This window comes from Tursiops truncatus, chromosome 9 (assembly GCF_011762595.2).
Source record: "Tursiops truncatus isolate mTurTru1 chromosome 9, mTurTru1.mat.Y, whole genome shotgun sequence".
In the NCBI taxonomy this organism is placed as follows: Eukaryota; Metazoa; Chordata; class Mammalia; order Artiodactyla; family Delphinidae; genus Tursiops; species Tursiops truncatus.
In genome coordinates this window covers 61,841,200-61,865,722 of record NC_047042.1, presented here as the reverse complement: position 1 = coordinate 61,865,722, position 24,523 = coordinate 61,841,200, and the positions used below count along the sequence as shown (strand labels likewise).

At 34.7% G+C, this 24,523-nt stretch overlaps 1 protein-coding gene and 1 non-coding gene across 8 annotated transcripts in view; both read right to left on the bottom strand.

Annotated features, from left to right (window-relative positions):
• Positions 1–24,523, bottom strand: part of BBS9 (Bardet-Biedl syndrome 9) — a 439,924-nt gene that overhangs the window by 354,093 nt on the left and 61,308 nt on the right. The window lies entirely within an intron of this gene.
• LOC117313660 (small nucleolar RNA SNORD86) lies at positions 4,568–4,653 on the bottom strand. The gene has a single exon (XR_004528248.1). It is a non-coding gene; the product is annotated as a small nucleolar RNA SNORD86 (small nucleolar RNA).

Genomic DNA, 24,523 nt, shown 5'->3' with positions numbered 1-24,523 from the left:
ACCAGCTTTCAAATTTCTTGGTGTCTGCTCTATGCTCTAAAGCTTAACTGAGCTAGAATGTCATACAGAGAGGAAATTAAAGAAGGCTAAAGAAATGAGGTGGGTTTCAAGAGGTTACGTAGAACAAAGGTAGCAATCTATAAATGCATTAACGGCCTTCTCTCACAGAAATCTCATGAGATTAAAAGAAGCAAATTAAAGTCTTCAAAATTAACAATAATAGCAGGTTACAAGCACTGGCCCATATATTATTAACACATCCAACTCTATCAACTATTCTATAACTTGGGAAGATCAAGAACTATTGCTCTCATTTGACTATAGAGAGACCTAAGGCTCAGGAAAGTTCGATGTTTGTTAAGGACACACAGCTGGTGAGTAGCAGAGGCAGAATTCAACCCCATACATCTTCTAATCTTCATTCTGCTTCTCCAACTGAAAACTATGCATAAAGTAGATACTCTAATGACATAATCTCTAAATTCCTTTCTGATTTCAAATTTAACATGGCCTAACATCACAAATGCACTTGGTATGCTTATAAATAACATCAGATTTAAATAGAAAATGTTAAATATTTCACTTTGGCAGACAAAACTTGATACAGCTGCTTGGTAAATTCTTTCCTCTAATTTATTTATTCTTGTCTTATTTCCAAAAGGATTGCTTGCAAAGGTAAATAAAACTAAACAAATTATAAACTAAGTAGATGAGGAGAACAGCAGATAAAACCCTGATTCTCCCACTAAAATTACTGAATAAAATGTTTGTTAAAAGCAGCATTTTTGAGTACATCAATATGCTGCCGCCCCCCTTAAAAAAAGGTAAATAAAATTCAGAAGCCAAACACTAAGTGCACGTGAGAACCCACAAAGGTAAACAGAACCCCTGGGACAATCTCTTAAATCATATACCCTCAGCATCAGTTTTCATAGTCTCAAAATGACATGTAGTAAAGGAGAAAAACCTTGGAGCCCACTCTAGGTGGGAAATCCAATTGATCCTGTACATTATCTTTCTCCCCCCGGTACAAAGCTAAGACCACAAAGGGCTCTACCTTAAGTGTAAGGAGAACTTCAAACTAGCATTCCCCCCACCCCCACCCAAGCCCAAGAGAAAGCAAAATAAAGTGCATATCTCAAAACTTGGAAGGAGATAAAGGAAAAACATCTCTCCTAAGAATTCACAACCCCCAAGCTGATCTTAATGTGGGTTTTCAGACCAAATTCACTCTATTGACTTGCCCAAGAAGCCTCAATCTGTGAAGTTAGTAAAAGTGATCATGGGTTAGAAGTACCACCAAATCCCTGACAAAAGACAACTCAAATATTTGAAGGGACACACCAATCATTCCCATGGATAAAGTTCCAAGAATATGGCCTCACAGGCAAAAATCACAATATACAAGGAATTGGAGACAATATGAGCAAGAGACAGCAAAAATAATAGCACAATCGGAAATGCAAAGACTTCATTTACTGAAATTATCAACAGAGAATAAAAGTACTACATTTTATGTTTAAGGAAATAAAAACAGGTATTAAAAATATGAATAAAAGATTTTATCAATCACCAGGCAGATTTTTAGAAGGACCAAATAAACTTTGAGAAATAATAAATATAATAACTAGACTTAACAAAGTTAATAAAACTCCAAGAGTAGTTTCAATAGAAATTAGTCTCCGAATAGCAGTGATTTAGGAAACAGGAAAATACATCTAAGAAATAATCTAGAATGCATTAGTAAGAAACACAGAGACAGAAAATACAAGTGCAGTTAAGAGACTTGAACAATAGCATAAGATGGTCTAACATGTATCTAATTGGATTTTCATTAAGAGATAATGGAGAGAATATGAAAGAGGCAATATTCAAAGAAATAATAGCTGAAGATTTTCCAGAATTGTTGAAAGGCACTAATCCTAAGACCAGGTTTACGCCAAATAAATTCCAAATAGGATAAGTAAAAATAAATCCTCCCTTAGATACACAACAGAGAAACTGCAGAACACCAAAGGCAAAGAGAATTTCTTAAAAGCAATAGAGAAAAGACAGATTAACTAGCAAAAGAATAACAGCTAGACTAAAAGTTGACTTCTTAACACCAGTGGAAGCTAGAATAGAGCAGAATATTATCTTTTGTGTAGCAAGAAAAATAACTATCAACATAACATTATATTCCCAGACTTCCTCCAAAAAAAAAATTTAATGTTGTTACAAAGATGCCATTCACAATAGCAACCAAAACAATTAAGTTCCTAACACACTGACTCTAACTCAACTTTCAGATCTTAACTTCCTTAGGAAGGCCAAATTAGGCAATATACACCTAAAATATACCCTTGTTATCATGGCATCTTTTCCTTCATAGTACTTGTGATTTTATACCTATTTCTATGATTATCTACCGACTGTGTATTTCCCTTTCCAAACTTAACGAAGCCATAGACTTCTATACTTAGCACCATATTGTTTACCACCATACTTGGCACATAAGTGAAAGGAAAGAAGGAAGGAAAGACGCAGGGAAGAAATAACAAATAAATAAACAACTAATATAGATAAAAAGTAATATTTTTACTAAAAGACATAAAAGGACAGCTAAATAAATAGTAAGACATATTATATTCCTGGATGGGAAGAATTAATATATAAACATGTCAGTTATGCACTAAAATAATCTATAGATTTGATGCAATGCCAGACAAAATTCCAGCGTGATTTTTTCATGGAACTCAATAAACTATTTTTCAAACCTGAAAGGAAAGTGTAAAAAAAGCAACAATAACCTATAAATATTTAAAAACAAGATCAATAAAGAATGATTACTCCTCTCACATATCAAAACATACTATACATTAAATTTGTTAAATACAGTATTGGCATTCTTTATAGATACACTATTTATGGACAAATAAATCAAGGGAAAGGAATAGAGTCTAAGAGCAAATTACAGATTATATGGGAATTCAGCATATAAGAAAATTAGCATTTCAAATTATAAAAAGAATATTCACAAATGGTGCTTGGACAACAGGGTATACACTTGGGAAAAAAATTAAATTAGAGCCCTACTATATATGATACTTAAAACTAAATTCCAGAAAAGTTAAGAAAACATATGAAAATATTTTAGAATCGTAGTATAGGAAAGGTCTTCATTAGAATGATACAAAGATCAGAAGCCAAAACAAAAAAGATCAAAACGTTTAACATCATAAAAAATTAAAGTATTTGTCCCATTAAGTAAATTAACAAGGTTAAAATAATCATTCACAGGACACAACCTGGGGCAAATTGCTTAATCTTGCCAAGCCTAAATTTTCTTGTGCCTGAAATGAAAATAATGACCTGATTTACAGGGTTGCTTTGAGAATTAAATGAGAAAGTTAAGGTTAAATCCTTAGCACAGTCTTAGGTGGTAGCACCTGGCAAGTGCCCAATAAATATTTTTTGCTACTATTTTAAATTATGAAAATTTAACAGACCACTTTTGCCCATTAAGTGGAGATTTTGAAATTTTTAACAAATGATAATACATGATGTAGGCACAGATATTACACATAACTGAGAAAAGGATATATTTGGCCCATCTCCCTGACATAAAACAGTTTATAATGTGTATCAAAAGCTTTTTGTCTCAGTATCTAGTCTTAGGATTTTTTTTTTGAAAATGTTTTTACTTTTATTGGACTATAGGGGATGGATTGAGAAATATCTCTGCAAGTTATGCCCCACTAGGGAAATGTCCATTCTCATTTTCCTGGGACAGCTTTCGGAGCTTTTTCTTTTCCTTGGAGCTGCTGCTCTTGCTGGCAGCGGCCTCTTCAGGTCCACTGCTGCGTGGCTCCTCCTTGGAAGAGAATTTCCTCTTTTTCTTGGGGACACTCTTGTTTCCTGACTCTTCAGGGTCATTAACTGGCTCCTCTTTGGGCAAAGATTTCTTCCTCTTGGGAAGGCTTCCACTGCCAGCTATCTCTTCAAGATCACTACTAACCAGCTCCTCCTTGGAAAAAGATTTCTTTTTCTTGGGTTTGGAGAAGGAGATGGATAGGTCTTCTATTCCATTCTCCTAAGGAGTCTCCTCGGGCTTTTGCTTTTGCTTCTTTTTAGGACTTTCACTTATCTCCTCAACACCCCTCTAGAGTACTACTACTGTTTTCTGAAGATGCCAGGGAAATTGCAGCCAGCCATTTCTTTTCTTTCTTCAAGCATTACTTCTCCTGTTTCTCCAGCTTCCTAGTAAACTCAGCAGCCACTTCCTCTGAACCATTACCTCCTTCATGACATCCAGATTATTTTGTGGAATCTATCCAGTCTCACAGAAGGACGGCTGCTCCTCAACTTGTTCTAGAAGCTTCTCCCCAAACACACTGGTGGGTACCTCAGAGAAGCAATCAATTCATGAGGCAAAACTGCATTTGTTTGCCAGGTGTCAGGAGATGCAGCCTTTGTTCTTAGCAGCTGCTCAACCAATGAAGGTAGAGTGGAAAACGAGTCCATATTTTGGGATGTTAGCCCTTGTCTTCAGGGCTCGGGAAATGCGGTCCTTTTGCTGGGCCCAGGGAATCACTCAGACACCAGGACTGGCCATCACCCCCATAGCAGAGGCCTGTATAGGTCAGGGAGCCCTGGTCAAACATCACCATGATCCCCATAGTTTAGAATTTTAGGAAAAAAAAAAAAAGTCCTAAGATTTTAGTAGAAAAGTAACTGCTAGGGGCTGTGGATAGAGGAAATAGGGAGAGGTTGGTAAAAGGGTACAAATTTTCAACTATGAAATGAATAAGACCTGAAGATCTAATGTAAAACATGTAGTTGAAAGCACTGTACTGTATGATTAAAATTTGTTAAGAGAGTAGAACTTAGATGTCCTCACCAAAAAAAAGAGATAAATATGTGAGTTGATGGATGTGTTTGAAATGGGGGGGGGAAACCCATTTTTTTTTAATTTTTGAATTTTATTTTATTTTTTTATACAGCAGGTTATTATTAGTTATCCATTTTATACATATTAGTGTATATATGTCAATCCCAACCTCCCAATTCATCATACCACCACCACCCCCCTGTCACTTTCCCCCCTTGGTGTCCATACGTTTGTTCTCTTCATCTGTGTCTCTATTTCTGCCCTGCAAACTGGTTCATCTGTACCATTTTTCTAGGTTCCACATACATGCGTTAATGTATGATATTTGCTTTTCTCTTTCAGACTTACTTCACTCTGTATGACAGTCTCTAGATCCATCCATGTCTCTACAAATGACCCAATTTCGTTCCTTTTTATGGCTGAGTAATATTCCATTGTATTTATGTGCCACATCTTCTTCATCCATTCATCTGTCGCTGGGCGTTTAGGTTGCTTCCATGACCTGGCTATTGTAATTAGTGCTGCAATGAACATTGGGGTGCACGTCTTTTTGAATTATGGTTTTCTCTTGGTATATGCCCAGTAGTGGGATTGCTGGGTCATATAGTAATTTTATTTTTAGTTTTTTAAGGAACCTCCATACTGTTATCCATAGTGGCTGTATCAATATACATTCCCAGCAACAGTACAAGAGGGTTCCCCTTTCTCCACACCCTCGCCAGCATTTGTTGCTTGTAGATTTTCTGATGATGCCAATTCTAACTGGTGTGAGGTGATACCTCATTTGCATTTTGCATTTGCATTTCTCTAATAATTACTGATGTTGAGCAGCTTTTCAGGTGCTTCTTGGCCATCTGTATGTCTTCTTTGGTGAAATGTCTATTTAGGCCTTCGGCCCATTTTTGGATTGGGTTGTTTGTTTTTTTAATATTGAGCTGCATGAGCTGTTTATATATTTTGGAGACTAATCCTTTGTCTGCTGATTTGTTTGCAAATATTTTCTCCCATTCTGAGGGTTGTCTTTTCGTCTTGTTTGTAGTTTCCTTTGCTGTGCAAAAGCTTTTAAGTTTCATTAGGTCCCATTGGTTTATTTTTGTTTTTATTTCCATTACTCTAGGAGGTGGATCAAAAAAGATCTTGCTGGGATTTATGTCAAAGAGTGTTCTTCCTATGTTTTCCTCTAAGAGTTTTATAGTGTCCAGTCTTACATTTAGGTCTCGAATCCATTTTGAGTTTAGTTTTGTGTATGGTGTTAGGGAGGGTTCTAATTTCATTCTTTTACATGTAACTGTCCAGTTTTCCCAGCACCACTTATTGAAGGGACTGTCTTTTCTCCATTGTATATCCTTGCCTCTTTTGTCATAGATTAGTGGACCATAGGTGCATGGGTTTATCTCTGGGCTTTCTATCCTGTTTCATTGATCTATATTTCTGTTTTTGTACCAGTACCATATTATCTTGAGTACTGTAGCTTTGTAGTATTGTCTGAAGTCAGGGAGCCTGATTCCTCCAGCTCCATTTTTTTCCCTCAAGACTATTTTGGCTATTCGGTGTCTTTTGTGTCTCCATACAAATTTTAAGATTTTTTGTTCTAGTTCTGTAAAAAATGCCATTGGTAATTTGATAGGGATTGCATTGAATCTGTAGATTCCTTTGGGTAGTATAGTCATTTTCACAACACTGATTCTTCCAATCCAAGAATATGGTATATCTTTCCATCTGTTTGTATCATCTTTAATTTCTTTCATCAGTGTCTTATAGTTTTCTGCATACAGGTCTTTTGTCTCCCTAAGTAGGTTAATTCCCAGGTATTTTATTCTTTTTGTTGCAATGGTAAATGGGAGTGTTTCCTTCATTTCTCTTTCAGATTTTTCCTCATTAATGTATAGTAATGGAAGAGATTTCTGTGCATTAATTTTGCATCCTGCAACTTTACCAAATTCATTGATTAGCTCTAGTAGTTTTCCGGTATCATCTTCAGGATTCTCTATGTATAGTATCATGTCATCTGCAAACAGTGACAGTTTTACTTCTTTTCCAATTAGTATTCCTTTTATTTCTTTTCCTTCTGTGATTGCCATGGCTAGGACTTCCAAAACTATGTTGAATAATAGTGGTGAGAGTGGACATCCTTGTTTTGTTCCTGATCTTAGAGGAAATGCTTTCAGTTTTTCACCATTGAGAATGATGTTTGCTGTGGGTTTGTCAGATATGGCCTTTATTATGTTGAGGTAGGATCCCTCTCTGCCCACTTTCTGGAGAGATTTTATCATAAATGGGTGTTGAATTTTGTCAAAAGCTTTTTCTGCATCTATTGAGATGATCGTATGGTTTTTATTCTTCAGTTTGTTAATATAGTGTACCACAGTGATTGATTTGCATATATTGAAGAATCGTTGCATCCCTGGGATAAATCCCACTTGATCATGGTGTATGATCCTTTTAATATGTTGTTGGATTTTGTTTGCTAGTATTTTGTTGAGGATTTTTGCATCTATATTCATCAGTGATATTGGTCTGTAATTTTCTTTTTTGTAGGTGATGGTGGCCTCATAGAATGAGTTTGGGAGTGTTCCTTCCTCTGCAATTTTTTGGAAGAGTTTGAGAAGGATGGGTGTTAGCTCTTCTCTAAATGTTTGATAGAATTCACCTGTGAAGCCATCTGGTCCTGGACTTTTGTTTGTTGGAAGATTTTTAATCACAGTTTCAATTTCATTACTTGTGATTGGTCTGTTCATATTTTCTATTTCTTCCTAGTTCAGTCTTGGAAGGTTATACCTTTTGAAGAATTTGTCCATTTCTTCCAGGTTGTCATTTTATTGGCATAGAGTTGCTTGTAGTAGTCTCTTAGGATGCTTTGTATTTCTGCGGTGTCTGTTGTAACTTCTTTTTCATTTCCAATTTTATTGATTTGAGTCCTCTCCCTCTTTTTCTTGATGAGTCTGGCTAATGGTTTATCAATTTTGTTTATCTTCTCAAAGAACAAGCTTTTAGTTTTATTGCTCTTTGCTATTGTTTTCTTTGTTTCTATTTCATTTATTTCTGCTCTGATCTTTATGATTTCTTTCCTTCTGCTAACTTTGGGTTTTGTTTGTTCTTCTTTCTCTAGTTCCTTTAAGTGTAAGGTTAGATTGCTTATTTGAGATTTTTCTTGTTTCTTGAGGTAGGCTTGTGTAGCTATAAACTTCCCTTTTATAACTGCTTTTGCTGCATCCCATAGGTTTTGGATAGTTGTGTTTTCATTGTCATTTGTCTCTAGGTATTTTTTGATTTCCTCTTTGATTTCTAATGTGATCTCTTGGTTATTTAGTCACGTATTGTTTAGCCTCCATATGTTTGTGTTTTGTATGTTTTTTTTCCCTGTAATTCATTTCTAATCTCATAGTGTTGTGGTCAGAAAAGATGCTTGATATGGTTTAAATTTTCTTAAATTTACTGAGGCTTGATTTGTGACCCAAGATGTGATCTATCCTGGAGAATGTTCCGTGTGCACTTGAGAAGAAAGTGTAATCTGCTTTTTTGGATGGAATGTCCTATAAATATCAATTAAATCTATCTGGTCTATTGTGTCATTTAAAGCTTCTGTTTCCTTATTTATTTTCATTTTGGGTGATCTGTCCATTGGTGTAAGTGAGGTGTTAAAGTCCCCCATTATTATTGTGTTACTGTCGATTTCCTCTTTTATAGCTGTTAGCATTTGCTTTATGTATTGAGGTGCTACTATGTTGGGTGCATATATATTTATAATTGTTATATCTTCTTCTTGGATTGATCCCTTAATCATTATGTAGTGTCCTTCCTTGTTTCTTTTTTTTTTTCTTCCTTGTTTCTTGTGACATTCTTTATTTTAAAGTCTATTTTACCTGATATGAGTATTGCTACTCCAGCTTTCTTTTGATTTCCATTTGCATGGAATATCTTTTTCCATCCCCCCACTTTCAGTCTGTATGTGTCCCCAGGTCTGAAGTGGGTCTCTTGTAGACAGCATATATATGGGTCTTGTTTTTGTATCCATTCAGTGAGCCTGTGTCTTTCAGTTAGAGCATTTAATCCATTCGCATCTAAGGTAATTATCAATATGTATGTTCCTATGACCATTTTCTTAATTTTTATGGGTTTGTTTTTGTAGGTCCTTTTCGTCTCTTGTGTTTCCCACTTAGAGAAGTTCCTTTAGCATTTGTTGTAGAGCTGGTTTGGTGGTGCTGAATTCTCTTAGCTTTTGTTTGTCTGTAAAGCTTTTGATTTCTCTGTGGAATCTGAATGAGATCCTTGCCGGGTAGAGTAATCTTGGTTGAAGGTTCTTCCCTTTCATCACTTTAAATATATCATGCCACTTGAAATGGGGAGAATCCTTAAACAATGTGTACCTATATCAAATCACCATGATATACACTTTAAATATCTTACAATTTTATATGTTAATTATACCTCAACAAAGCTAAATTAAAATAAGAAAATTTTAAAAATACAGTGGTCATAATTACCAGTATTTGAACCTCTCTCTGAGTGTCTGTTAAAATTTCTATTGTCTGTTTCTATGAGTTTAAATTTTTTTTTAGATTCCCCATAAGTGAATGCAGCATTTTGTCTTTCTCTGTCTAGCTTATTTCACTTAGCATAATGCCCTCAACATCCATCCATGATGTCACAAATAGCAGGATTTCCTTCCTTCTCATAGCTGAATAATATTCCATTATATGTATCTACCACTTCTTCTTTATCCATTCATCTATTGATGGTTCTTAGGTTGTTCCATAACTTGGCTGTTGTGAATAATGCTGCAGTGAACATGGGAGTATAGATATCTCTTCAAACTCCTGTTTTCATTTCCTTTGGATATATAACCACAAGTGGGATTGCTGGATCATATGGTAGTTCTATTTTTAATTTTTTGAGGAGCCTTCATACTGTTTTCCATAGTAGCTGCACCAGTTTACATTCCTATCAACAATGAATAAGGGTTCTCCTTTCTCCACATCCTCACTAACATTTGTTATCTCTTGTCTTTTTTCATGATAGCCATTCTAACAGGTGTGAGACAGTATCTCATTGTGGTTTTGATTTGCATTTTCCTGATAATTAGTATTACTGAGCATATTTCATGTACCTCTTCGCCATCTGGATATCTTCTTTGCGAAAATGTCTATTCAGTTCCTCCGTCCATTTTTAAATTGGATTGTTTGGGGGTTTTTCTATTGAGTTGTATGAGTCCTTTATATATTTTGGATATTAATTCTTTATCAGATATATGATTTGCAAATATTTTCTCCCATTCCACAGGTCACCTTTTCATTTTGTTGTTGGTTTCCCTTGCTGTACAGAAACTTTTTACTTTGATGTAATCCCACCTGGTTTTGGCGGGTTTTGGGGGGTTTTTTAGGCAGTGATTATTTATTTTAAAATTTGCAACTAATCTCATGGATACATTTTTGTTATAATAATTTCAATGATACAGTCAAAGGAAAGGTCCCCCTTTGGCCCTACCCACTTTTCTTTCCAAAGAATTTATCCAAAAATGTGCTAGAAATAACAAATCTGAATGGGCATCATTTTCTCAGTAATAAAAATGTATGCTAGCTACTCCTTGCTACTCAATTTTGATCATCAGGCAACTTTTCTGTGGGTACAAAATTTCTAGCATTTCTCTTTCTCTTTTGATTTTTTGTGGTGCTAAAAAGTGTTCTTTTTATTCTTTCCAGTTTTATTGATATAATATTTGAAAATTGTTAGGAGAGTAGATCCTAAGAGTTCTCATCACAAGGAAAAATATATTTTTTTCTTTTTTCTTTTTTTTGTATCATATGATGGATCTTAACTTACTGTGGTAATCATTTTACAGTACATGTCAGTCAGATCATTCATGCTGTATACCTTAAACTTATACAGTGTTATATGCCACTTGTTTATTTTTTCTTTGTTGTCTTTGCTTTTGGTGCCAAATCCAAAACATCATTGCCATGATCAACGTCAAGAAGATTACCCTCCATGTTTTCTTCCAGGGGTTTTATGGTTTCAGGTCTTACATTTAAGTCTTTCAGCCATTTGGAGTTGATTTTTGTGTATGGTATAAGATAGGGGTCCAGTTTCATTCTTTTGTATGTGGCAATCCAGTTTTTCTGGCACCATTATTGAAGAGACTATCCTTTCCTCATTCTGTATTCTTGGTTCCTTTGTCATAAATTAATTTCTGAGCTCTCTATTCTGTTCAATTGATTTACATACCGATTTTTATGTCAATACCATATTGTTTTGATTACTATATATTTCTAATACAGTTTGAATTCAGGAAGTATGATTTCTCCAGCTTTAATCTTTTTTTCTCAAGATTGCTTTGACTACTTGGGGTCTTCTCTGGTTCCATACAAGTTTCAGAATGACCACAGTATTTTTAAAAGCAAAATATTTTAAAGGCAAAATTTAACAGTGGTAAATCATAGAATTCTCTATAATCATTTAGAATTATATTACAGTAGAATATTTGTTGATTTGGTAAATATTTGTGATATTGTTAAGCGAGAAAAAGACCTTAAAAGAGTAAATACAGGGACGTCCCTGGTGGCACAGTGGTTAAGAATCCGCCTGCCAACACAGGGGACACGGGTTCGATCCCTGGTCCAGGAAAATCCCACATGCTGCGGAGCAACTAAGCCCATGTGCCACAGCTACTGAGCCTGAGCTCTAGAGCCTGTAAGCCACAACTACTGAGCCCACGTGCCGCAACTACTGAAGCCCGCGTGCCTAGAGCCCGTGCTCCGCAACAAGAAGCCACCGCAATGAGAAGCCCACACACCACAACGAAGAGTAGCCCCTGCTCACCGCAACTAGAGCAAGCCTGCAGGCAGCAACGAAGACCCAACACAGCCAAAAAATGAATAAGTAAATAAATAAATAAATGTTCCTTAAAAAAGAAAGAGTAGATACAATATGAATCTGGTTTTATGGCATAAAAACTCAAAATAAAAAGGCGCAATAAATACACTAGAATAGTCATAATGATTAGTTAGCTCTTAGTGTCAAGTAGAGATTATTTTATTTCCCTTCTCATATAAACCTCATCCAAAGTTTCCAAAATGAACATGTCACTTAAAAAAATTCTTTTTAATGGAGGAGGCAGGTATCCATCAAACTTCCCACCATTCCTGAAGCTCAGGCCCCACCAATGATTGGCTCTTCCACAGGTATAAAGATCAAAGTTCAAGCAAACATTTTTAAAAATCCATTACCAAACATATAAATTGAACCTTGGCAAGAAGGCAAATATGTTAAAACACTTGTGGAAAAATGATGACCTAAGTTTTAAAATTGCTGATTTATAGTCTTCCTTCCAGAAGTAGACAAAAAGCATCTATCCTTAAGCAGGTTATTCTTATTTCATGAAATAAAACAATGCCCTCTGTACATGAAATATCTCTTTATTCTTAAGGATGAGGGAGAAGGGAAGAAAAGTAAGGAGAAAACAGAGAGAAAATGCATTCACCTCATCATATACTAACTGATGCCACTTCTAGAGAAGCCCTGTTTCTACTGACTATAAAATATCATTTGAGCCATGAAAATGCCAAACTCCTACTGATCTTGATCTTCACCAGGATAAGAGTTTGAAAAAACACTAATGCTGAGTAGCCTACCTAGAAAGCCCTGATACATTTGGAATCTTTATCAATTTATTTTCACATGGTAAAAAGCCAACAAAAGTCAGAAACAAGTGATAACAACATTATTTCTCTAGATGATGATAAAGACCTTAAAGGCCATCAAGAGTAGAATACCTGTGGTTCAAGTCCACCAGCTCCCAGACTGGGTTCAAAATTAATCAGAAGAAAATATTACATGATGACTTTTGTTGTTTAGTATCATTATCAGATTGATGTATGTTACTCTCATCTCTCCAGCCATGTGGAAAGATCCTTATGGAAGGAATAATAAGCATTCAAAAAATATTTGTCTGACTGAATCTTGGTTTTTCATTTCTGCTAATAGTTATGGTTTTTCTTCAGTAGCTTTCTGGAACTCTTCCATTACTCAAATGGGCTTTCAGTGAGAAGGTTAATTAAAATGACTGTTAAAGAATGTACTAGATAACTATAGTACCAGAAGTGAGGAAACTCCTGTGCTCAACTTATTTGATCAAACTCTGCAAATTTTCTAGAATGTTTAGCCAACTGCCTCTATTCTCCATCATAAGATCAACAAATACAACTGTACTCCTGAGTGTAATAAAATGTAAATAATAAAGTACGTGTCACAGTCAGTCCAATGGACTAGTCACCTGTGAGCTTTACTCTGAGCCTATATATCAAAGCAGAGTGAGCCAATGCAAAATGAGGTTGTCCACAGTAGTAAATTTTGGAAGCAATCTCCATGGCTAAATAAACTATGAAATACCCATATATAGAATTCTATGGGGACTTCCCTGGTGGCGCAGTAGTTAAGAATCTGCCTCCCAATACAGGAGACATGGGTTTGAGCCCTGGTCGGGGAAGATCCCACATGCCATGGAGCAACTAAGCCTGTACACCACAACTACTGAGCCTGCGTTCTAGAGCCCACGAGCCACAACTACTGAGCCCGCGTGCCACAACTACTGAAGCCCACACGCCTAGAGCCCGTGCTCCACAACAAGAGAAGCCACCGCAATGAGAAGCCCATGCACTGCAACAAAGAATAGTCCCCGCTCACCACAACTAGAGAAAGCCCGAGAGCAGCAACGAATACCCGGTACAGCCAAAAATAAATAAATAAATAAATAAATAAATTTATAAATAAAAAGAATTCTATGAAGCCCATACAAGAATGAGGTAAGCCTATGCATTTGGACATGGAAAGATATCCATGTAAATGAAATGAGCAAATTATAGATGAACATACAGAGAGTGATCCCATTGACATAAAACAAAATAAAACAAAACCAAATATGTTTATAAATGCATTGAATAATGTATGCAATGGCAATGTTGTTCACCAAACTGTTTACCTTGAGAGAGGAGTAAAATTTCATAGGCAGCAAGGAAATAAAAAAGGGGCTTTCAGTTTTTATTCTTTTTTTAAAATATAACAATATATTTATGTTTTTAATAAATATATAAAGAATTACAAATACATTCAATGATTTATAAAAAGAAAAATATTAAAAGCATTAGATAGTGTATATACCAACAGAAATTAATTATGATGTACAGTTGACCTTTGGACACAACAGGGGTTGGGGTACCGACCCTCCACACACTCTAAACTCTGAGCCTAACTTTACAATCAATCTTCCATATCCATGGTTCCACATGAGTAGATTCAACCAACCAAGAATTGTGTAGTACTATAATATGTATTCATTGAAAAAAAAATCCAAGTATAAGTGGACCCCTGTAGTTCAAACCCATGTTGTTCAACAGTCAACTTATATGTATGCATAAAACACAAATTCTATGCCATTAAAAATGATGTAGATTTATATTCATTGACATGGAAAGACAGTCACAATTTATAAGGCAAAATGGCCAGGAATGAACAGTATTACCCATTTTGTTTAAAGCAGCAGTCCCCAACCTTTCTGGCACCAGTTTCATAGAAGACAATTTTTCCACGGCCGGGGGTGGGAAGTGGGGGGGGATCATTCAGGTTGGTAATGCAAGTGATGCGGGGGATGGTTCAGGCAGTAATGAGAGTGATGGGGAGCGATGGGGAGCAGCAGATGAAACTTTGCTCGCTAGCCCATGGCTCACCTCCTGCTGTGCAGCCCGGTTCCTAACAGGTTCTGAACAGGGGCTGGGGACCCCTGGTTTAAAGTATATGTGTGTATATAGGAACTTCCCTGGTGGTCCAGCGGCTAAGGCTCCATGCTCCCAGTGCAGGGGGGGCCTGCATTCCATCCCTGGTTGGGGAACTAGATCACGCATGTTGCAACAAAGAGTTCCCACATGCCCCAACTAAAAAGATCCCGTGTGCCACAACTAAGACCCAGCACAGCCAAATAAATAAGTAAATATTTAAAATAAATAAATAAAACATATATATATATATAAATGAATATATAAAAGTCAATAATCACAATTAGTCATAAAATTTAACAGTAACCCACTGTATAATTGTTTTTTTATTCATTTAACTATTCTCTAATCTGTAAGCAATTAACATAGTAGTAGAGTAATAAGGAAAAATATTCCTTAAAGCAGTTTCATTACACAACAAGAAAAGCTATATATCTAAAGTTCATGAATAAATAATTGTTAATACCGTTTCTAGTCACACAAAGTAAAGTGAAAAATAAAAGAAACTGTTTGTATAACAAGAGAAAATAGCCAATTATTTCAGGTAAATTTGGTAAAGAATCTGAATTGCCCAGGTAAGCACCTCCACTTTTCTACTTCACTTTCTGTATATGTACACACAACCTCAGTTACTTAATATAATATATGCCAGTGCACAAATATTTCCATCTTCAGTCATGTGTATAACTTTAAAAGTCTAATCAATTTTATAAAGGACAAAAGAGTTGCCAGTGAAGCCAAGAACTTAATTTAACATCATTCCAACAGAAGTTGCTGCATTTTAATACACCTTTATAAAACCCACAAAACAAGCATTATAATGAAAGAAAATGCCACAAAACTAACTATTAAAATGATGACTTTTAACCTTTTTAATGTACAATGGGCAGTCAACAGTTTTTTTAAATCCTGAGGCCCAAATGAACTTTAAGGTTTTTAAGAGAAAACTCCACTCCCAAGTTCAAAATACTCATTGCTTAAAAGTAATAATAAATTCCCTAGTGAAACACTGGGTTCTGGTTTTAATTAGAAGTAAATGTGCTAAGATTGCCACCTCCTGCTGAAGAAAAAGTCAAGTCCTTCATGACCTACCTCAAGTGGATTTTCAAATTTTTACCTCAGATCTGAATCCTGTCTTAAAGAAAGAGGAAAGAATAGAAAAATAAATTCTCATAAAGAAAAATAAGTGATGCCACTTAAACTATCCAATGCTGCCAAATACAAAATTCTCATTTCCCAAAAAAGTAAAACATACTCTTCTTTGGATCCATGATCTGAGAGAACAGATAAAATCCCTTACTTGATGGTATTCCTCTAACAAAATATTAAAATATACTTGTCACATGTCAAATTCAAAACCAAAATATATCAGCAATGACAAAGTCAAGGAGGAAAAAAATGAGATTGCATAATAAAATCATGACTTCTATTATCGTCCATTCAAAAAAATTCATCTGATGATACAATGAATGTTGAAAAACATCAGTATTTCCTGAAAACTTAATTTTTCTCTCTTCCCTTGAGATTGCCATTATGATATTTAAACCTTGAAATTTTCAAATCTTTTAATATATATGTGTGTATATATGTATATATAAGTATATGTACATACACACACATAATATACCTATAAATACATACAAATATATATAACTGTATAGAATTCTGACTCTTGTCAATTTCCTCGTCTGTAGAATGGGAATAATATCTACTTTGCAGGTTGTTTCAAGAACTAAATGGAAACATGTGAAGGAACCTGGGACAGTACCAGACACATAAGCAAATCTTGCAATCAAAAAAATGTTTTTCTTAGTCTTTGGAAAGACAATAGAGATTTCAAAGTTAGTAGCCTTTATTAGGAGATATCTTTAACAAGATTTTCTTTAACAAGAAAAAGAAACAACATCTGCAGCTGTCTTGTTTTTTCCCTCTTAAATCAAACACACTCTCCATCTAAGATATTTTAATAGTTTTTTACTGACTTCATATTTTGGGATGTCAGTTATACAATACCAGTAGCTTTCATTTTTAAAAAAATGGTTGGTCTAACAAAAATGTAAATTAATGTATGAAACACAATAGAAACTTTCCTTATAGAAAGTTCATATGCTTTAATATCAAAATAAGCCGTTAGTCAATAAATCTCTAATGACTCCAAAATGAGAAAGCAAAAAGTTAAGAATGAAAACTCCTCCTCTCCTAGATAAAGTAAATAACATTCTGAACAGATTATTTGTAATTTATAAAAATATATTTGCGGGCTTCCCTGGTGGCACAGTGGTTGAGAGTCTGCCTGCCGATGCAGGGCACACGGGTTCGTGCCCCGGTCCGGGAAGATCCCACATGCCGCGGAGCGGCTAGGCCCGTGAGCCACGGCCGCTGAGCCTGCGCGTCCGGAGCCTGTGCTCCGCAACGGGAGAGGCCACAACAGTGAGAGGCCCGCGTACCACACACACACAAAAAAATTGCTATGGTACATTCTAAAAGAAAATAATACAAACAAAAAATTAACATTTCAGCATCATCAGTAGCCACCTAAACTATCAATGCCATAATATGATTTATATTATAATCTGATAATAAAAGATTATTTCAGTTTTCCAGACAATGTCTCATTTCTCAATCTCCTCTATTTCTCCAATATACACAGCATGCATCATTCTGGAAAATTTCTAATTGTTAAATTCTGTTAAAAGTTTAAGTCAATGAACAAATGTTTCTCATTACAAAATTCAATAACTGTAATAGAATTATGGATTTAACATGTAAAGTCCTGAAAGCATTTTCTAAACAGATGAATTGTTTGAGAGTTACTACTTTCCTTAGGTTTGCCTACATGGAAACACATGTTTTTTCAATTATATAGCAAAGACTATGGCTTCTGTTCAAACCTAGATTTTATTGTTTATAAAATTAGAAACAGATACAAATATATATAGATATATACACACACATTTATAAACATATACACCCAGGCTATATATTATATATGAACAGTTGAAAGGTTTAGAGTGTTCTATAAGAAGGTACTTTACACACGTATGAGGAAATTAATGTTAATCTCTCAAATGGATAATTCATTCATAAACAAAACTTTTATAATCTCAAAGATATCCTCATAAATGCTACCATAATTATTTATACAATTAAGTCAAAATTAAGCTAAGTGAAAATACTGGTGAGCTCTAGCACCTTTATTTTTTAAAAAAATCAAGAATTGTTTATAGTCATTGTTTGCCATTTTTACCCCAAAAAGGGAGGATTCTATTTTAATCTAGTGTCTCTAAATGTTCACTAAAATCACACTGCATTTTCATCAATACTTGATTTAGAAGTTCATGTATTTCTGTTTATATTTAAATTTTAAGATTAAAGGTAATTTAAATTTTCTTCTTAATAATTTTCTGTATTTTTCCAAATTTTGTGCAAATTATATGTGGCCTTTATAATTTAAAACAGAAGTAATTTTAAAGCAATAATTAAAACATTTGAGTATGAAATGTAAATCAGAAAGCTTGGTATTGGTAACTCCCTCTGAAAAAAAATGTATAGTACTAAAGGGCTAATCTATGAATTTATGACTTTTCATGGTTTGTTCAAAAGGGACATACATATATTAAATTCTGATTCAGATCTAACTGTTGTGATAAGAGAAGAAAAGAGATGTGTAAGTAATACCTAAAATATAGTCCTTAATTTTTGTTAATATTAATCCTATAATGAGAGCAGCGGGGGTGATTTTGTCCCCCGAGTGGTTGTCACACTGGTTGGTGGAGGGTGCTACTGGTATCTAATGGGTAGAGCGCAGGATTGCTGCTAAACATCCTACAATAGCACAGGGCAGGCTCCACAACAAAGGATTATCCAGACCAAACTGTCAGCAGTGCCAAGGGTAAGAAACTCTGATGTAGAGAAAATAAATCTTTTATGTTTAAATTACAAGTCAAAATCCTAAAGACAAATAATTTTAATTCAAAAAGTTATTCCTGTTTCTTTTGAAGGACACACTAATTGCAACTTTCCAAGCAACTAAACTACTTACTTCTTTAAAACAGTTTAAAAAATAAAGCCTAAATTTTCTTTCATTCTCAATTTTAATTCTCTGTCCTCACTGCCCTCAGCATACCCCTGACCCAACATCAAGTATAACCTTGAAATAAGAGACTTGAAGATACACAAAAGTTCTTCCTCTTCGTTTTGTGAGTGTATCTTCTAGAATAAAGGAAATGAAAAGTTTCTGAATTTGGATAAAGATAATCAAATCCAGCTAATAAGATTTTTATTTCAAATTAATATTTGTTTTATTTTTAATTGTCTCAACTAAATAAAGATTGAAGACTTTAAGGACTCGAAACAAACTACATACTGTATTAACACTCTTATCACAGCTTTTTGATATTTATTTCATCCTGCTTTTTTTTTTGACGCTGTATGTGTTTTTTTTAATTGTGGTAAAATATACATAATATAAAATTTACCATTTTAACTATTTTTAAATGTACAGTTCTGGGGCATTAAATACATACACATTGTTACACAGTCATCACCACCATCTATCTGTAGAACTTTTTCATCTTTCCCAACTGAAACTCTGTATCCATTAAACACTAACTCCCCACCACCTCCTCTCCCAGCTCCTGGAAATCACCATTCTGTTTTCTGTCCCTAAGAATCTCACTACTCTAGGAACCTCATATAAGAGGAATCACAGAGCATTTGTCTTTTTGTGATTACCTTATTTCATTCAGCATAATGTCCCTCAAATTCATCCATGTTGTAGCATATATCAGTACCTCATTCTTTTTTATGACTGAATAATACTCCATTATATGTATATAACACATTTTGTTTATCCACTCAACTGTCATTGGACACTTGGATTGCTTCCACCTTCTGGAGGCTATTGTAAATAATGCTACTATGAACATGGGTATACAAATATTTGCTTGAGTCCCTGCTTTCACTTCTTTTGGGTGTACACCCAGAAGTGGAATTGCTGGATCATACAGTAAGTCTATGTTTAATTGTTTAAGTTTTTGAGTATTCATTCACTCTTGATAATATAAAGACATATTTTGTATGGCTCTTACACCTTCTTCTTTGTTCTGCATAATATTAGAAGTGAGAAGAGATTTCTCTAATCTTACAGTACTTATCAATAAAAGAACTACAAGGGGTCTTCCCTGGTGGTCCAGTGGTTAAGACTTCACCTTCCAATGCCAGGGTGCAGGTTCAATCCCTGGTTGGGAAGCTAAGATCCCACATACCTCGCAGCCAAAAAACCAAAACATAAAACAGAAGCAATATAAAGACTTAAAAGAAAAAGAAAAAAATTTTTTTAAAAATGACCTACAAGATATACCTGTAACGCACAAGAATGTCTAACAAAGCAGATCTGTGTATTTGTTTAAACCCTAAAGCTGACACCATCTAACAGTTAAAAATTCATTAAAAATGATCTCCCATGGATTGAGATATACACACTACTATATATAAGATAGATAACTAATAAGGACCTACTGTATAGCACAGGAAACTCTACTCAATACTCTGTAATGACCTATATGGGAAAAGAATCTAAAAAAGAGTGGGTATATGTATATGTATAACTGACTCACTTTGCTGTACACCTGAAACGAAAACAACATTGTAAATAAACTATACTCTAATAAAAAATTTTAAAAAACAAAGAAAAAAAATGATCTCCCAGGCTAATATCCAAAATTCTACTGAAAAAAATCTCCTTTTTCTTGTTTTGTTTTGTAAGATTATTAATTATTGGTTAAATTTCTTTTTTTATCTTTTATTTTATATTGGAGTATAGCTGATGAACAAAGTTGTATTAGTTTCAGGTGTACACCAAAGTGATTCAGTTATACATATACATGTATCTGTTCTTTTTCAAGTTCTTTTTCCATTTAGTTATTACAGAATATTGAGGAGAATTCCCAGGACAAATTTTCCTCTTCTGGGGTATGAATTCTCAAAGGAATGAGTGTAAGGATAGTTTTTCAAACTGCACTGACACTCACCAATGAGAACCTATAGGTTCTCCATCTCTTTTTTTCCTTGAGAATGAAAATCATTGCCACAAAGCCAAAAGAAAGTGTGTTGCAGCTTTGGTTATCCTGCGAAAGAAAAAAAGTCTGAGAACCAGTGACTATGGCAGTGTTCCCAAAATTGTTCCAGAACACATGCACGTGTATGTATATAAGATGAATTAGGATAAGTAAATCCTGTGATTCTGAATATGAATTGGCAGTACCAATATGAACCTATAATATATTTTATCTTTAAAAATTTTTATATATTTCCTAGCTCTATCCACCAAAACAAACCAGAAGCAATAACTAACCAGGAGCAATCAGCACCATTAGTACCCAGATTGTGATCTTCAAATGCCATTTCCCACCAAGAAAAAGAAATATGCTCCTTTAAAAAAATGACTTATTCCAGTTCTGGAAGGGGAAACATACAAGATGTGGCTGGAATATCTCATAACAGAAAGCAAAAATGCTGACAGGGACTACTGGAGCTCTGTCAAAAGGGCTCGGGAGAACCAACTTGAAAAGGTTCCCTTGGCCAAAAATGGTATGGTATTATTTTTAGCATTAATAAAAATAATAACTTCAATAAATTAAAATGCATCAAATATATAAATCCATGAGTTCATAACAATATGCAAATAACAAAAAATAACAACTAATTTGTCATCTTTGGAGGGTTCTAAGGAACAAACTCTGTATTTAGAAAACAAAAGAGAACCAAGCACTCATCCTGCCTTTCCTATATGAAATGTATCTCTGGGTAACCAAATAGTTTATAATTTATTAAAGATCTATTCTTTTAGATGTATTTACATAATAAAGAAATGACAAAATCAGAATATAACAATTTTGAATCTCTAATAAAATAATGATCTAAGCAATGATCATCAATGGCTATTGACAACACAAAGACAGACAACCTGGCATCATGTACCTACTTATAGAAGAAGTACACAACACCAGCTGTGAAGTTTTCTTGCCAAAAAATCAAACCTGAATCTGATAAAGCTTCTAGATCTAACTACAAATTTACAAATTTGAAGGACAGAGGAACACATCTATAAGACACCGTGGGGGGCTTCCCGGGTGGTGCAGTGGTTAAGAATCCGCCTGCCAATGCAGGAGATACAGGTTCTATCCCTGGCACAGGAAGATCCCACATGCCACGGAGCAACTAAGCCCGTGCACCACAACTACTGAGCCTGCGCTCTAGAGCTCATGTGCCACAACTACTGAAGCCCGCGTGACTAGAGCCCGTGCTCCACAACAATGAGAATCCTGCACACCACAATGAAGAGTAGCCCCCGCTCGCCTCAACTAGAGAATGAGAAGGCCGGCGCACAGCAACGAAGACCCAACACAGCCAAAAAAAATAAAAACAAATAAATTTATTAAAAAAAAAAAAGACACCATGGGGATGCAATGAGCAAAAACTAGACTATGGGAATTAACAGGACAAACAATTCAATCTATTCAACAAATAAGTTACAGAGGAGAGAGAGAGAAAGAGAGAGAGACAGAGTAGGGAGGGAGGGAGGAAGGAGAGAAGAGGGAGGAGAGAGGAAAGAGAAGAGAAGGAGAATCTAATTTTAACCTATTAATATATTTTAATGGAATAAAAAGCCAGTAAAACTTGGCATTTTAACACATTATTTTGCCACTGTACTATCAAGTTAATCCTAACTGAAAATGTGCACTGTAAGAAGGTTTTTAAAAACTTGAAATGAACTTATGCCTTTCAAATTATTATTTGCAATCACAGTCATAAATGCAACAGGCGACAGAATAGTTAAGAACTCGGTCTACAAGTCAGATCTACCCATGTCCAAACCTCAGCTCTTAATAGCTTATCACTTAATAGCTGTGTAAACTCAGGCAAGAAATTTTATTTTATAAGCATTAGTTTCCTCACCTGTATGATGAAGTTTAATCACACTGACTTGACAAGATTGTTTCGACAATTAAATAAGATACTGTATACAAAGAATTTAGCAGAATCACTCATAAAATATGCCCACTAAATGTAGTTTTTATCATAAATAATAAATGTCTCACATTAGAATTTTTAAAATATAAATGTGAACAATCACAAACTCCTATTCAAAAGTAAATACCACACTCACCACATTTACACACATGAAGACCCATTTAAGGAAACATCAAGAAAGGAGGAAAAATTAATTTTAAGTATGCCTCAGTCAACCTTAAACCTATGTTAACAGATAAGAGCAAATATTTATCAAATATAAAGAGGTTAGAAAATCAAATTGACAATTGTTACTACTTGTTTTACTACAAAGTGGCACTAGCCTTTGGACCAGTAGCTATTTGCAAAATAGACTCAAATATAATAAATACTAAATATATCTTTGAGTTTTTAGGATTCTAAATAAATAGATGTCCTGTCAGGCATCACAGATGAAAAGATAAAAGAAGTTCTTGATCTCAAGGAACTCATAGTCTAGTGAAAGACACAGACAAATAAAAAATTATAAGACATTGTGGTAAGTGTCATGATAGAAGCACACAAAGGGTCTTATAGTTTCACATAAAAGGCATACCTAGGACTGGGGGATGAGACAAGAGGTAGGTGTAATTGGTTTCAAAGTCCTCCTACCAAAAAAGTGAGCCTGAATTGAATTTTGAAAGAGTAGGAGTTGGCTAAATGAAAAACTGAGGTAAAGTATATTTTATTGTACATGCAGAAGCATGAGAAAGTATTGTTTCAAGTTGGGGTCTGAAGTAAGATCAGATCAGAGAGTTAAGCAGGCCAGAGACTTATATAAGCCTTGTTATTCTCACAGGTGATGAGAACCATGAGGAATTTTAAGCAGGTCAAAGACATGATAAGATTTGTGCTTTGAGAGATTACGCTAAAGCAGCAGAATGAAGAATGGAAGGAAGAACGAAACAGGGAGCCTAGGGAGCAAGATAAAGAGGCATACAGAGCAGCAGGGAGGCTCTTTGAGCAATGCAGATGAGAAAGAGAGAAAGCCCAAATTAAGGCAATGATGGTAGAGATGATGATGAAGCATCTTATTCTTCCATTTTCAATGTCATTAGAACTCCTTGTTAGCAGGACCTACAGAACAGCATAGAAATCAAGACCAATGATCCTGATCCTCCAGTTCATGGGATAATAAAGATGTCACCCAACTGCACCATTATGGTAGCCTAGACTTTTTCAAAACTCAACCACAAACCAATCTGATGCCTTGGTTATAAAAGAGAGAAAAAAAAAATTTAAGGAGCACTCCATATAATCTCTATTATTCCTGTAAACAAACAGACATGTGCATAAGTCTTTGACTCCTTAGACAGAAACGCGCGCACACACACACACACACACACAAACACACACACAAGAAATAAGAAAAAGTTTCAATTTTCAATAGAGTTCATGCTACATAGAATAAGAGGCCAAAATTATATTCAAATTCATATAGTGTCTGCTATCACTAATTACACACTGGCTTCCTTTCATTTACAAAGACTGCCCAATTTCATTCTATATATATATTGCAATATTTTCCTTTTAAGGTTAAAATTCCTACAGTGTATTTAATCTTTAACCAAGAATACTTCTTTTAAATATATATATATATATATATATATAAAATGAATACATAGATAATAGATATATAGTTGTTTTTATTTTCATCACCTCCAAGTTCCTCAAATGCAAACATGATTCCCTTTTCAAAATAATTTCCTTATTTAAAATTCAAACACAAATTCATTTCCAAATTCAAATTTGCCACACACCTCTATGAAGAACAGCAACTCTGGCAAGGTTTGTAAGATCGTTTAAAAAATGTTAAGAGGTTATAAGCAATTAAAAA